The following is a 15,846-nucleotide window of genomic DNA, read 5'->3' as shown; positions in this document are numbered from 1 at the left end:
CATTTTCTCCAACAATATTTTCACCCAACGCGCTAATATATAACTTCATTTTTCAAGCGGATTTCGTTTCTTTTTTTCGAATTTTCTTAACATTTTCTACATCTCTACTTCCATTCCATCTCTGCGTTCTCTGCGTTTCTCCTTCTTCTCTATGTTCTTTTCGTTTTCTGCGTTCTCTTCGTTCAAGTTCAATGCTCTTCATTCAAGTTTTTAAAATCAAGCTGTAAAATCAGGTTTGAACAGTTATTTCATTGTCAAAGATAATGAATGATTCAAGCTCAGACTGACAATTAAATCAGACCGAAGTAGATTATTGTTTTGAATCGAATGAAGCGGCTGAGGTTTGGTTGGATTCTAGTTTAATGTTGTACGTTAGTAGTTTATGGTTCTGTAGGTGAATAATGATATTTTTCTTCGTAAAAATTGTTGTTCATGGTTTGATGGTTTGAATTGAATGTAACATACCAGTTCTGAATCTAATTTTATTATTTTTGATGAATCTGTTTCCTCCTCCTGTTTCGATGTATTTCGATTATAAATTGGTGTTTTTTGGAATTCTTTTGGTGTATTTTGGAAACCTTTCATTGTATTTGTAGGTTCAGACTTTAAATTGAACAGGACAAATTATATTATTGTTTTGAATCGAATCAGGTGGTGAGGTGTGGTTTGAATCTAGTTAATGTAGTTTGTTAGTAGTTTATGATTCTGAAGTTGAATCATTTTGTTTTGGTTTGATTGTAACGTACCAGTTCTGAATTTGATTCTATTATTTTGATGAATCTGTTTCTTCCCGTTTTGGTGTATTTTAGTTTCGAATATGGTTTAATTTTGCACTGATTTTGGTTTATTTTTCAGTTTCTGTGCGATGCTGATGAGCAGCTTATTCCAAAGGTTGGGATAACTTTTAATACGCTTAAAGAAGCTGGAAAATTCTACAAAGATTGTTTTAAACTTGCAGGTTTTTCTATGAAAATTCAGAGCACAAATAAGAAGAGAAATGAAATTAAGAACCAATTTATTACATATATCAGAGAGAGAAAATGGTAATCAAACGTATTTCTATCTGAGAAGACAAATCCCTCAGCTGGATTTAATTGTCCTGCAAGAATTTATATACATATATTGAAGGATATTGGAGTTTGGATCATTTTGAAGGTTATGTTGCATCATTCACATCCGTGCTGTCCAAATCAAGCGGAGATGCTTAAATAACACAGGCAATTAAGTATGTCTGAACAACGTAAAATAGAGAATAATGAGGAAGCCGGAATCAGACCAAGCAAAACTTACCAATCATTTGTCGCAGTAGTAGAGGGTCATCGTGAATAAAGTTTTATTGAAAACGATATGAGAAATTACATCACGAGAGAGGTGCAGAATATTTTCGGAACTAGAGGATGCAAAATATAACAACCAGAGCTTTTAAAAATTAAATAATGAGTTATTTATGATTTATTATATTTATTAATAATTTTATTTAAAAAAAATTATTTTTATAAATAAAAGTTTTGATTAATATTATGAACTAAAAGAAATTTACTTATTTATCTCTAATTTTAAATTAAAATACTTAATTAAAAATAATTTATAATTTAAAAAGATAAATAATATTTTTAAAGTTAATTATATTAGATTAAATTTAATTTTAAATTAATATTCTACCCAAACCCTAAATTTTCAATTTCTAACCCTAATTTTACCTAACTCTAACCCCTTTTACCCAACATACACACACACGCGACACTAATCCCTCCCATATTTACACATGTGTTTCACTCTGAACCACTCCCTCACACACAAAAACACGCTGTACACACGTAGAAGGAAAAATCAAAGAAGAGAGAAAGAGGCTGAGCATCACGAGGAAGAAGAAGAGGAAAATAAGAGCGGAAGGAGGAGAGGCTCATCGCATAAGAAGCACTGGCCTACCGGAGAGATGGCGAGAGATGAACGGCGATGACAGAGTGAGCTCAGAGAGTGCAAGTTATGTAGTACGAAATTTTGAACAAGTTCCTGGTCTATGAGGAAACGAAATAGCCGAAGTTGGAATCTCCCACATTCTTCCACCATACGGGCTCCATTGCATAATAATGATCTTACTCTCGATGAGGTTGTTCCATATAGATTGCAACCCCTTTTTCGAAATAGCGTTCTTCACATAATCAGACTTGCTCCTGGAATAAGACTGAGCAGGGTATTTTGCTTCGAATAGCAACGCTTCTGCTGGGGTTCCGATTGGGTATTCTGAATAGAAAAGAGTACATAGGGTGAGCTCGCGGTGAGAGTGTGAGATAGAGTTACCTAAAATCAGAGGAGCAGAGACCACCCAGCAGTGATGGCGAGACACAATGCGAAGCAGGGAAGCAACAGCAAGCCTGGCGAGGAGGCAAAGAAGCAGCGATGACCCACAGCAAGGAGAGGAGCAACGACGACCCACGGCCAGGAACGAAGAAGCAGCCACGGCACACGCAGTGAAAAGAGACTGAGTTGAGATATGCAGTGAATAGAGTGGGGGTTTCTGCCTTCGGCGATGGTGGGGGCTGGGAGGAAAGGAAGTGAGCTTGGAAGGAGGTAGTAGAAGAAGAAGAAGAACGAAATGGCGCAGGGTTGGGGCAAAGGTTGGAGCAAGAAGACGACGAGGGTTGGAGCAAGAAGAAGAAAGAGGGCTTGGCTAGCTAGGGTTATCTTCTTTTTTTTTTTTAAGTTACGAGGGAATGGGGATTTTGGGAGGGAAGGGGGAAACGACCACGTTTTGGGGAGGGGTAATAAAAAAAATGAAAAAATGGGGATTTTGGGAGAGGAGAAACGACACCGTTTTGGGGACGAATTTAAAAAAAATGAAAAAACCGTGACCATAGACCACCTTAGGCCACCCCCAATAACCGTGACCATAGCCATATCTATGGTCACCCTTTTTCAAAAAACCATGACCACAGACACTTTTAGGTCACCCCCCAAAACCGTGACCATAAATACCTATAGGTCATTCTCCAAAATCATGACTATAGACCCTTTTAGGTCACCCCCCAAAACCGTGACTATAGACCCCTTTAGGTCACCCCCCAAAATCGTGATCATAGACCCTTTTAGGTCACCCCAAAATCGTGACCATAGACCCCTTTAGGCCACCCCCAAGATCGTGACTATAGACCCTTTTAGGTCACCATTTTTTTGAAAAACCATGACCATAGACCCTTTTTGGTCACTATAAAAACTCGTGACCATAGACCCCTTTAGGTCATTCCAAAACTGTGACCATAGACCCTTTTAGGCCACCCCCCCAAAACCGTTACCATAGACCCCTTTAGGTCACCCTCCAAAACCGTGACCATAGACCCTTTTAGGTCACCCTTTTTTGAAAAACTGTGACCATAGACCCTTTTTTGGTCATTGTAAAAAAACGTGACCATAGACCCCTTTAGGTCACCCCCCAAAATCGTGACCATAGACCATTTTAGGCCACTCTTTTTTAAAAAACCGTGACCATAGGTACTCTATGGTCACCCTTTTTAAAAAACCGTGACCAAAAAAACCATGGCCATAGACCCAAAATATTGTAGTGTTCAAATGCTAGAACCATGAAAGATATTTGGCCTGTAAGCTTGAGCTGCGTTTTCTACAAAATTTTATCTAAAATTCTGGTGCATAGAGCTCAGTTTGTACTGAACAAAATCATTAGTGACAACCAGAGTACTTTCGTAAAAGGTCGCTTGATTAGTGATAATGTACTGATTGCCCATGAATTTATGCACTTCTTAAAGAATAAGAAATATGGTGACTTTGAATTGCCTATGAAATTAGAACGAGCAAGGCATATAACAGGGTGGAGTGGAAGTTTGTTTAGGATATTATGCGAAATATAGGCTTTTGTAACGAATGGATAAATTGGATTTAGGAACTCTTGACAACAATCTCTTACTCTATTTTTGTGGATGGTCAGCCTCATAGTTTTTTCAAACCATGTAGAGGATTACATTAAGGTGATCCTCTTTTTCTCTACCTTTTTTTTTTTTGTGCAGAGGAAATTTTTCACCTGCTCTACAAAGGAGAGTAGAGCTTGAAAATTTCAGGATTGAGACTTAGCCACAGATGTTCAAAAGTCAATCATCTATTTTTTGCTGATGACTCAATTTTATTCAGCAAAGCTACTGAGGAAGGATGTCAAAATCTAATTCGCATCCTACAAATTTATGAGGATATTAGTGGACAAGTGGTAAATTTGGATAAATCATCTGCCTTCTTTAGTAAGAACACTCTTATTCCTATCCGAGATAGTTTGGCTCAGATTTTACATATTCCTCATGTTGGGAACCAAAATAAATATCTCGGACTACCAGAGGTTATTCAAAGATCCAAACGAACTATGTTCTCCTATATCAAAGACAAGGTTCTACAGAAACTGTACATTGGAAGCGTTCTTTATTATCATCAAGCGGACGGGAGGTGTTAATTAAGGTTGTTGCAACAGCAGTCCCAATTTATACATTAAGCTGCTTTAAACTTTTAGAGACCTTAGTTGATGAAATACAAAGAGCTATGCTCCAGTTTTGGTGGGGGTAGTGTGGTTCGGAGAGACGAATGCAATTGGTTAGATGGAAGACCTCATGTAGGCTAAGATCACAGGGAAGACTTAATTTTAAAGACCTAAAAGCGTTTAATCGTGCCATGCTAGCAAAACAAGGCTGGAGATTATTGACGAAGCCTCATTCACTGCTACATAAAATTTATAAAAGTAAATATTTTTAATATTGTAACTTTCTAATAGCAGAAGCTGGAAACAACCCTTCTTGAGGCTGGAGAAGTGTATTAGAGGGTAGGAAGGTATTGGAGAAGGGGATTTTGTGGAAGGTTGACAGGGAAAACACAATCAGAATTATAGAGGATTTCTGGCTAAATGAATTTACTGCTATTTTTTCTAATCATATTCAAGCAACAGGGTACACTCCATAGTGGGTCCACTACAAGAAAAAGCAATATTTGTAACAAAAAAGGGGCCGTTGCAGTATGTCCCATTATAAAAAGTTTTTGTAACAAAAAATGGAATTGTTACAATTCAAAGTGATATTTTGTAACAAATTTTTTTGATACAAAAAACCAGAAGTCATTACAAAGTGATAACAAATTTTGATTTTCAAGGTATTTTTGGTGACAATCTATTTTTTCCTATTATAAAATTTTGTTACAAAATGTAACTTAATTTTGTAACATTTTTTTTAGTTACAAAAGTAAAATAATTATTTTGTGATATTTTTTAATTAACTAATATATTAACTATTTTATTAAGCAAGTCTACATTTATATAATATGTAAAAACAAACATAATTCAAATATGCCTCATTTAGCTAAAATTGTTTTAAAACAAAATAACGTTAGTGAGTACATTGATTAGTTCTACAAGTTATATGTTTTGCACAAGTTCAACTAAAAGTTAAAATTTCTAACATAGATTAGTGTCTCTATAAATCAAAATATTCTTGAGCCCTCAAATTAGCATGTGGTCACCATTTCAGCACTCCTATAAATAAGAAAAACCGAAACAAAAAGTTAGGTGCATAGTCAAAAGAAATATCTTGAGGCAATCAGAAATCATGTAGCAAACAAGGGTCTATTTTGACATAGAAATTCGTCAAATAGAACTTGTTTGCTCAAACAACACAATGCAGTTTAATTGAGCAACCAAATAGGACAACAACCAAATAGTGAATAACAAAACCAGAAGCTTCCAGCTTCCAACAACCAAAACAGTGAAGCACTTAGCCGGATAATCAATCAATTGAGCTTAGCAACAGTTGAAAACCAAAAGCAATTAAATACCAACTCAATCAATTAATTGAATCAAAGATGAATATTGAAAACAGATTAAGATAAATTACGGTAGCATTTCAGCAGTAAATTTGCCTATTTCACAATTTCAATCAATCAATTCAAATTCCATATGAATTCTTTGACGGTTAAAAACATAAAAAATCATAATGAATTCATAGAAAGGAAGTAAATAAGCCAATTCCAGCCAGAAAACATGAGAAAATAATTAAAACCAATCCAACCAGAAAGAAGCAGAGCAGCACTCAGCAGAACAGCAATCAATGGCCCATCATACAGCACCTAAAACAGTAAAATGAACAAAGATAATGGATTCAGGCAGCATTCTATTCATTGAAGTCAATAACCATTACACTTGCAAGCAGCAGGGGCACAGCAGTTTATCCATTAATTCAACAGAAAATCAATCAAGCCAAACTAAATGATTTCAGCAACAGATTTATCAATAAAACCAATCTCAGTTCAGCAACCATCATCTATTCCAACACAAACAACAATAACTCAGTAGCATTTCCTTTCTCATTGAATTTAACAATCATTCAACAAGCAAGCAATGAGGGGGAAAAATCAGCAGCAACCAACAGCAAGTATAGAGCAGCAATAACAACTTAATGTGAGAAATTATTCAACAATAAATGCACACACAATGCAATCACTATAAACACAAGTAACTATTCGAAAGGTATTTATGTCATTTCTAACAACATATTACACCAATTGAAACTATGATAACATTAAATGAATTCAAGGACTGAAACCATAAAGAATTAACTTTAGAATCAGAAGTTCAGATCTTAACACCATAATCAAATTATTTACCCCAAAAACAGGCACTATTGAGAAGGATATATACAAAACACTAGTATTTGCTCCCGGCAGTAGTGGGCTTTGGTGATGGCTGAGCAACGGGCGGAAAAAACTAGAGACAGAGCGAGTTGTACGGAACCCGAATAGCAACCCCGGCAGCCCTCTCTGGCAGCAACAGTAATCGCAGCTTCGATAACTGACAAAGAATGGAATGGAAATAAGGTAGCATAAATAGGATAACAGTGGAGTAAAAGTGGAAGTAGAACAAGTTAAAGGAGCGAGGGACCTAAACTGAAGAGGCAGCAAAGACACCTCCATCAGTGACTCCATAGACAGCGCGGAGCTCAGTGGTGGTCACGACAGCTTCCGGCGAGCCCAGCAACGATAGTAGCAGCGATGGTGGCCTCCGTCAAGAAAAGGATAATGCATTCGATAACAATGAATAGAAAAGGGTGTCAAGAACAGAGTCTTTGGTTTGCAAAATAAGGTCAACAGAAGGATTTGCAGCTGTGTTTGACACAATCACATCTATATTTCCACACTTATGTAATGTTCAACAGCATATTCAACAGCATTCAAACAAATTTTAATAAAGGATAATGCATTCGATAAAAATGAATAGAAAAGGGTGACATGTGCGGTATTTTGAATCAAATCCTTTTTCTGTTAATCGTTGGAGACATGGCAAACAAGGGCCAAAACTTCAATTCCTTTAGCCCTAAGTTTCACTTCATCCTTGTCAACATTTTGCTGTAGAAACAAGGAAATTAAGTAATGAATATAATTAATTGGAGGCAAAGAGGAAGAGAAAGGGAAAATGACATGCTTGAGAGAAGAGATGACGACGGAACAGAAGCGGCGACGGTGAACGGCGGATCTAATGCATGAGAAGGCAGCGCGAGCTCCCTCTCTTTCTCTCTTCGTGGATCTGTCTCCCAGCGGCGGATCGGCGGCTCTGTGGTAACGGTGTGGCTGGATGCGACGGCAGCCTTCCTCCAGCGGTGGCGATGGGGCGCGAACGGCGATGGCGGCAAGGCTACCTCCACGGCACTGCAACTTAGAGACGGCGAGGTCGCGAGGATGATGTCGACAGGGCTCCTTGTGACGGTCGCGGTCCTCCTTCCCTCGGTGGCGTCAACGGCGACGGTGGGTTCAGTGCTGCCGGCGCAGCTCCCCCTCTCTTCCTCTCCTTTTCTCCCTTTCTTTTCCACCTTTCTCCTCTTCGCTCCCTCTGTTTCTTTCTTTTTTTCTTTTCGTTTGTTTTCAGAAGAAGCTGAGTATTGGGTTTTTGGGAAGGGATGGCGGTGGTGAATGGCAGTAAGACGGTGGGGTAAAAGGGTTAGGGTTTGTGTATAGAATTAGGGATTTTGGATTTTTTTTTGTGACTAGGGATTTTGGGTTTAATTTGAGTAAAATATTTTTAATAAAATTGGAGCATAAAGTATTAATATTTGAAAAACTAACTTAATCTCTAAAGTTACTTTTTAAAATATTATTTGTGGTATAAAAATACTTTTTGATTCTCAATAAATTACTCTAATTGAAAATACATGGTAATACAATTAATTTTTTTATCCTTAAAGAAAATATTATTTAATCATAAATTTACAAATTAATTTCGATGAAATATTCTAATTAAAGGATTAGATATAATATAATTAATTTTCTTTATCTTTAACTTAAAGTATTAAATTTTTTTTTACTCTTAAAGTGTTTAACACTTTAAAAAAAATTGTTATAAAATATACTTATATTTTGGGATAAATAATTAACTTGTTACAAACAATATTGAATTTTGTGACAAATTAATTTTTTGTTACAATACAACTGGAGTTTTTGAAACAGAAAGTTATTTTGTTACAAAATAATTGGAGTTTTTGAAACAAAAAAAAAAAATATTTTGTTACAAAATATTTTGAATTTTTGCAACTTGTTTTTTTTGTTACAAAATATTATAATATTTTATAACAAAATACCATCTCGTTACAAAAACTAACATAATTTGTAACAAAATAAAACAGGTTGTTACAAAATATTATCATGTTTTGTAACAACTTGTAATGTTGTTACAAAATATTATCCTTTTGTAACAATCACTAATTATTGTTATAAAATACTATTTTTTTTGTAACAATTTTAAATTTGATACAAATTTTTTGTTACAAATATTCCATTTTCTTGTAGTGGTCTTAGAATTGATTCTACCAGACAGAACTTGGAACCAGCCTATCGTTCAAAAAATTTTCAGTCCAGTAATTGTAGAAGCTATTCTCAGAACTCCAATTAAAGAAGGGGAAGATGAAATTACCTGGGTGAGAGACAAGAAAGGAGCTTACACAGTAGTATCCAACTATAGCTTGGCGTTCCAATTTTTTCACGTACCAATTGAGTTTCTCCCTGAATAGTGCCGCCATAAAGAACTCTGGTATGTATTTTGAGGGCTCAAATGTCAACCAAAAAACAAGAATTTCTTATGGAAAGTGATGTATGAAGGCTTACCTCTGAAGATGAAATTGCACGAAAGAATCAACTCAATACAACCTCTTTTTCCGAGATGTCAAGCTGAGGACGAGTCCATTTTTCACTGCCTTTGGGGATGCCCATATGCCATTGAAGTTCGGGAAGCAAATGCCATCTCTACTCTGGTTCAGATGGAAGATCCATGGAGATGGTGGTTCTGATTCATCAAAGTAGTAGGAAAGGAAAGAAAAGGAAAAGATACTACAACTCTGGCTGCCTTTACTACATGGTGGATTTGGAGGTCTAAAAATGAGCTCACCTTTGAATAAGTCAAGAAACTCCCTCTTTTAGTTGTAGAGCGTGCACATCTAGCATTGGGGAAAGACCGAAGTCCCGCCTAACTTCACTTTCTTTTTACTTCTTCGTTACTTTTAAAGCATGAAATACACTAGCCACCTCATCTGATTTCTTTCACTCTTTATTTTAATTGTCTTTGAATTTTTTTAGTTGGATCTTTTTTATTTTTGGCTGTTGCTTGTAGTCCTTATTAGACCAAACATTTTGAAAAAAGAGTAGTGCAAGGTAGCCAAAAATTAATGTATAATGTAGATATAGTACAAAATAAATACCAGTCTCATGATAAGCGAGTGGAGTACACCTGCTTATCAATAACATACTTATCACTCTACCTTCTTTTCTATTCCTGGAGTAATTAATTTTATTCCGAAAATTAATTTCAGTTTTCTCTCAATCAAATCCCTAAAAATCTCTCATCTACTTTTATATCAATTAAAATACAATTTCTGTCCAGTGGATTAATATCCGAAAACACTACGAAATTAACCCGAGTGAAAGATCAAGACTTTTCTCGCCATTTCATTCGATCCATAACCCTACAACCGAGAAAAACGAAAAGACATAGAGAGGAGCCTAGTAGCTTCGTCATCGGAGCATCGCATAGCCTTGTTTCTGACTCCTATAGGTATGTTATTTAGTTTCATGTTTCGATTAATTGGCATATTGGGCTCCATTATCTGTTTTTGCATGTGGCTGGAGTCGATGTTAACGATGAAAGTTTTGGTCTTTATCTCATGTTGATGGGTTTGGGAAAAGGGAAAAGGGAAAAGCTTGAAAGAGATGGCGTTTTGGGGGGTGGAGATGAAGGGAAGGCATAAAAAAGGGTTTTTTTTTGTTTTCATAAGCAGCCATGATTTTTCTGGTGTGTTACGGTTCTCCTGATTTTTTATCTGTTTAACCGTGGTTTGAATCGCTATTTTGCGTGCTTGGTGTTGTGCTTTTTTTCAAGTAGTTAATAATGTGACAAATATGAAGCAGCTATTTCGTTCAAGTTGCCTCCATACTTCGAAGGTCTCCACTGGAAAAGTCGAGCATCGCATAGCCTTGTCTCCAACTCCTATAGATATGTTATATAGGTTCATGTTTCGATTAATTGGCATATTGGGGCTCCATTATCAGTTGTTGCATGCGGCTGGAGTCGATGTTAATGATGAGAGTTTTGGTCTTTATCTCACGTTCATGGGTTTGGGAAAAGGGAAAAACTTGCAAAGATGGCATTTTGGGGTGGAGATGAAGGGAAGGCATAAAAAAAGTTTTTTTTTTTGTTTTGATAAGCCTCCATGATTTTTCTGTGGTGTTACGGTTCCACTAATTTTTATCTGTTCAACCGTGGATTGATTTGCTATTTTGCGTGCTTGGTATTGTGCTTTCTTTCAAGTTATTAACTGTGTGACAAATACAAAGTAGCCATTTCGTTCAGGTTGCCTCCATACTTAGAAGCTCTCCATTGAAAAAGTCACGATTATGTCTCTAGATGATAAAAATTTGAGACGAAGGAGCAGAGCAAGAACGAAATCGCTTTCATTCTAGCTGCTTCAGGTACCTGTTATTTTTTTTTCTCTTTGTCAATTCTACTATGAGATAGAAAAAAATATGAATAAAGTATTTTTCTCATGTCTGTCACTTAGATTATGTATTTTTTAATAGTTGACTGATTATAGTAGTTAACTATAGTGGGAGTACATTAGGAGTACTTAAGGTTAGTGGCAAATTATTTTTTTTTTCAGATTTCTGTTTTTATTCATGTAAAGAAAAAAATCTTTCTAGATACGAATGCAATGGAGATGTTATGCCTTGATATTTTTTTGTGTGTGAATTGCTTTATCTTTATGAAAGCTTGCGTTGGAATTTTGCATGGAATTTTTTTTAGTGTGAATTGCTTTATCTTTATTGGTGTCTGCTAAGAACTGAACATACATACATATATGACTATTTAAATAATGGTATATAGTTAAACAAATTAATTCACTCAATTTTGATTAGTTACTTTAGTGAAATGATTATGAGAATGATGGATAGATGGTAAATAATCATGATTTTTGTATTGAACTAACCTAATTAGTGTGGTTATCACAACAATCACGGTAGAAATAGAGAATGGGATATGAGGGAGAATCATAATTTCATATGCAATCTCTTGTTATCATACTTTTGTTCAAAGTTATTTGCAAGCAAAGTTGTTAGTTCATGTGGGTATCGAATTTAAAATTGTATAGAGATTAACAGTAAACTCTCAAAAAGTTGGACATGTAAATGGTATTTTGAGGGGCCATTGTGATAGTATAATGATAGAGCAAGATATGTTTCAATCATAGATGTTATACTAAGCAAAGTTGTTAGCGTATCTATGCCGTTGATAAACATGTTGGTATGTTATGATTAATTTAAGTGGGTTATTTGAGTATATATAGCAGTTACTTGTGAACAAGTGTTAAAAAAACAAGAAGTAGAGATTGCTTGTACCAGGAGCAAAAAAGAGACACATAAGAATAACACTCCCGAAAGAGGACCACAAAACAAAACTAGTGGACCAAAAAAGGTACGTTGAATGGTTAGCAGTGAATTAACTATAAACTCGGGATATTGTGTTTTAATAGTAAATGGTAAAAATGACATTCTCCTTCGTTGTCACTTTGTGCTCATTATGAATATTTGTGTAGAAAACACTGGTATCTAGGTGCTTGCCATGTTGTGTGGCTTTAGTTATGAAGCAATTAGGCTCAGATGCGGGCAAAGAGAAAATAATGGAGGTGCAGAACATGGGATTTGGCTGGCTGTAATATGGGCCTGAATGGGCTGTCAACCAAGATATGATGGAGGCATTAGCATCATCATATAGTCGGGATGAGAAGTCTTTGATCGTCGGAACAAGAAAAATCTCCATATCGGTTCAATCCATTGAGCGGTGTTTTGGACTACCGAACCATGGTAAGCAATCCCCCAAATAAAATAGGGAGAAAAGGAAAAAAAAGTATCCACAATAATCTTGTTACGTATATGTTTTCGGTAAAATTAGCCATTAAAGATTTGGACTGCATCGAATCATTTTGTGTTTGGCAGGGAATAGTTTCAAAATTCCAGAAACACCAGCAGAGCACCGACTTGTTAACAGCTTCACAGGAAAGACACAAGTAGATTTGAAAAGGGATGTTATCACATGCTCGATGCAGTCCAATGCTGATAGAATCAACTTCCGGAGACAGTTCATCATGTTGATAGCGAAGTGCTTGTTCTTTCCCTCGCCGAAGGCCACCTTTTTAGACATACATATACGGGCTGCCATTGATGTATCAAACCCAAGGAAGATATATTGGGCGAGGTACATTTATGATTTTCTAATTGAGGGAGTTCTGAGGTTTCAGGATGTAGGGAAGAAGACAGTGGATGGATGTATGTTTGCATTACTGGTGAGCCGTATATCCCTAACCTTTGATTTGTTATTTGTTATTCTATAGTATACCTTGTTTATAGCAATTACTATAACTTTCAGATTATATATCACCATGCTAACAAGAATGGAGATTTAGGAAGATATAATGGGAGAGAATCGTGGATCAGAGACTGGTCGCTTGCTGATCTAAAGAAGATGGATGAAAAGGAAAGCACATCTCACTCGGTGAGGCATATGATAGATATATAATCTTTTAATAGTGATAAGTGTGAAAGATATGTTAATCGGATCACTTCTTTTAAGCTCTAATGAAAATAAAACTTATACTTTGTCCACTGTAGGGGCTTCTAAATTTAATTGGGAAGATGTCTGGGCTACCGAAAAGCACAACCGTATATCAAAGAGAGTCTGCATTAGGAAAAAAAGAAAGTCTAATAGAAAGACTCGTAAAGAAGCTCCCACGGTAGATGAAAATGATACCGACATACCGGCTGGTCATGCATCACCTGCTAAATTTGATGAACATCCTTCCAAAAAAGGCAATAGAATGATTTTTCAGTTTTGTTATAAATTGCTCTAACCTACGTCTTTTGAATAGTATTCTAGTATAAATATTTTTTAGATTTTGCGTCTTTTTAATCATATATAAAGTTTTACCATGTATAGAGTAATTAATTATTTATCTAATTTTAGAAGTGTGATATTGATGCTGTAACTTATAGATCTATCTTTAAAAAACTGTTGGAGCTACTTATCTTGAGCATGGCAATAGACCTTACATATGTAAATACATCTTTTTGTGTTTTAGCATTCACTTCATAACATAATAACCTTGAAAACTATGTGTCATCTCCCTTATGTGCATAGCTAAATACCCTTTACTAAGCTGCTTTGGTTTTAATATGCAATATGGATGACAGTTTGATGAGCGTTATTCCAATTAAATAAATATCTAATTAATGCCAATACTAGTTACTTTAAATAGTATTTCGAATAGCTAATTTTTGTCTTATTAGTTTGGATGTTATGTATGCCTGACTCCTGATGTTATCCGTGTGGCCTTATGGATGTTAACTGATTGGAATTACGGATGTTATTGTCCATTCTGTACTATACTTGGCACGAAACGGCCTTGGGTAAAATTTTGAATTAAACTCATTTATATATTTGGGTGTACTAGATTTACTTGATCGGATTATATTTGTGCTAGGTGACCTTTTTTATTATCACTTATAGTTGTTCATCCTCCAATTTATTTAAACAGAAATTGTAGCCAAGATTCACAAAACAGATGCATTGGGGGGATAAAGTGTGTACGAACAAGACATGTATGGAAACACCCACAGGGGAGGAGACATTGGCCGACACGCCAATGGTAAATGCAACAGATGATAATGTTGATGAAGGGCCTTCTGAGAAAAGGCAAATTATTGATTTTTCAGTTAGAGTATGAAATTTTAATGCTCTAACCTGCCTTATTTTAATAGTATACTAGTATAATTTTTTTATTTGGGCATCTGCATTGACATAATTAATCATTACATTTGTTTGTATATAAAATTTTACCATCTATAAAGTAATTTTAATATACGTTACCTACGTATAATATTGTGCTTAGTTGAGAAGGATGGAAACATTAGGGGTTGTAACTTGTAGATTTATCTTGAATAGGAGTTCGAATAGCTAATATTTATCACTTAAATTCAGATGTTATGCATGCCTCATACCCGATGTTATCTGTGTGGCATTATGGTTGCTAACTGGTTGGCACTGCGGATGTTACTATCTATTCTTTACTTTATTCTGCACAAAGAAGCTTTGGGTAAACTTTTGAATTAACATCATTTACACATTTAAGCGTACTAAATTTACTTGATCAGATCAGATTTGTATCAGGTGTCTTTTGTTATTATCACCTATAGCTGCTCAACTTCTAATTTATTTAAACAGAAACTACAGTCATGAGTCTCAAAACAGGTCCATTAGGGGGAATACTGTGAGTATGAAGAAGACATGTGCTAAAACGCCCACAAGGCATGAGACAATACCTGACACACCTGTTGGAAACAGAACAGATGATAATGTTGATGAAGGACCTTCAAAGAAAAGGCAAGTTAGATGAATTTAACAATAATACGAAGTATTGATAATTATAGTAGGTGCATGACTTTTTATCTCTGAATCTTTCCTGCTTTTGAGGTGGAATGTTTAATCAATAATAGATGTTATCCATCTAATCTTATGCTGGTTACACAACTTTCTTTATTTTAGTTCGCGCTTAGATAAGAGCACTTAATTGTTAAGAGCACTCAGTTAGGAGCACTTAATTGTTAATGAATGTGGAGAAAATCCGGAGAACTTTCAATGGTAGTGTATGTTGCGCTAGAGGACCCAGCTCAAGTTGACTTTCCAATCCCGTCATTTTCACTTGGCATCACTCAGATGCACATACGAGACTCAACGCCAGGATCTCCGGTAACAAATGAACGAAATGCGACTCCAGAACCTAAAGCACCAGAAAACATATGAAAAACAAAAGATGTGGTGGACACACTAATGCCATCTGGAGGTGCTGCAAGGCCTACAGGTGATGACATGAACATGATATACAAGTGGACGACAGATCGTAGGGTGCAAAGAATGCCATGCTTGCGTGGATTCGCAATGGTGATGATGTTCAGCTGCAGCGAGCGGACCTTCAATCACTTGGATGGCGTAGAAGAGTAAGCGATACGGTAAGACCAAACAAAAAAACTGTAATCAATTGCTGAGTATGTGTTCTACATTAAAGTCCTATAAAATGCAATACGTTTATTCTATTCAGGTGGTTGATTACTGTTGTGCCATGGCACAAAATGCTTCGAGCAACGCAAGGTTCTGCACGGATTTTTACTGTATTCTGTCGAGACTAATGGTTAGTGCAATCTGTCCTTACTCACTTAATATTAATTAACACCCATAATTGCCTCAGTGAAAGATAGTCTAAATTATTTCGTTAGGTATTTAAC

Source organism: Arachis ipaensis, chromosome B07, assembly GCF_000816755.2.
Source record: "Arachis ipaensis cultivar K30076 chromosome B07, Araip1.1, whole genome shotgun sequence".
In the NCBI taxonomy this organism is placed as follows: Eukaryota; Viridiplantae; Streptophyta; class Magnoliopsida; order Fabales; family Fabaceae; genus Arachis; species Arachis ipaensis.
This window is presented reverse-complemented; position numbering follows the sequence as displayed.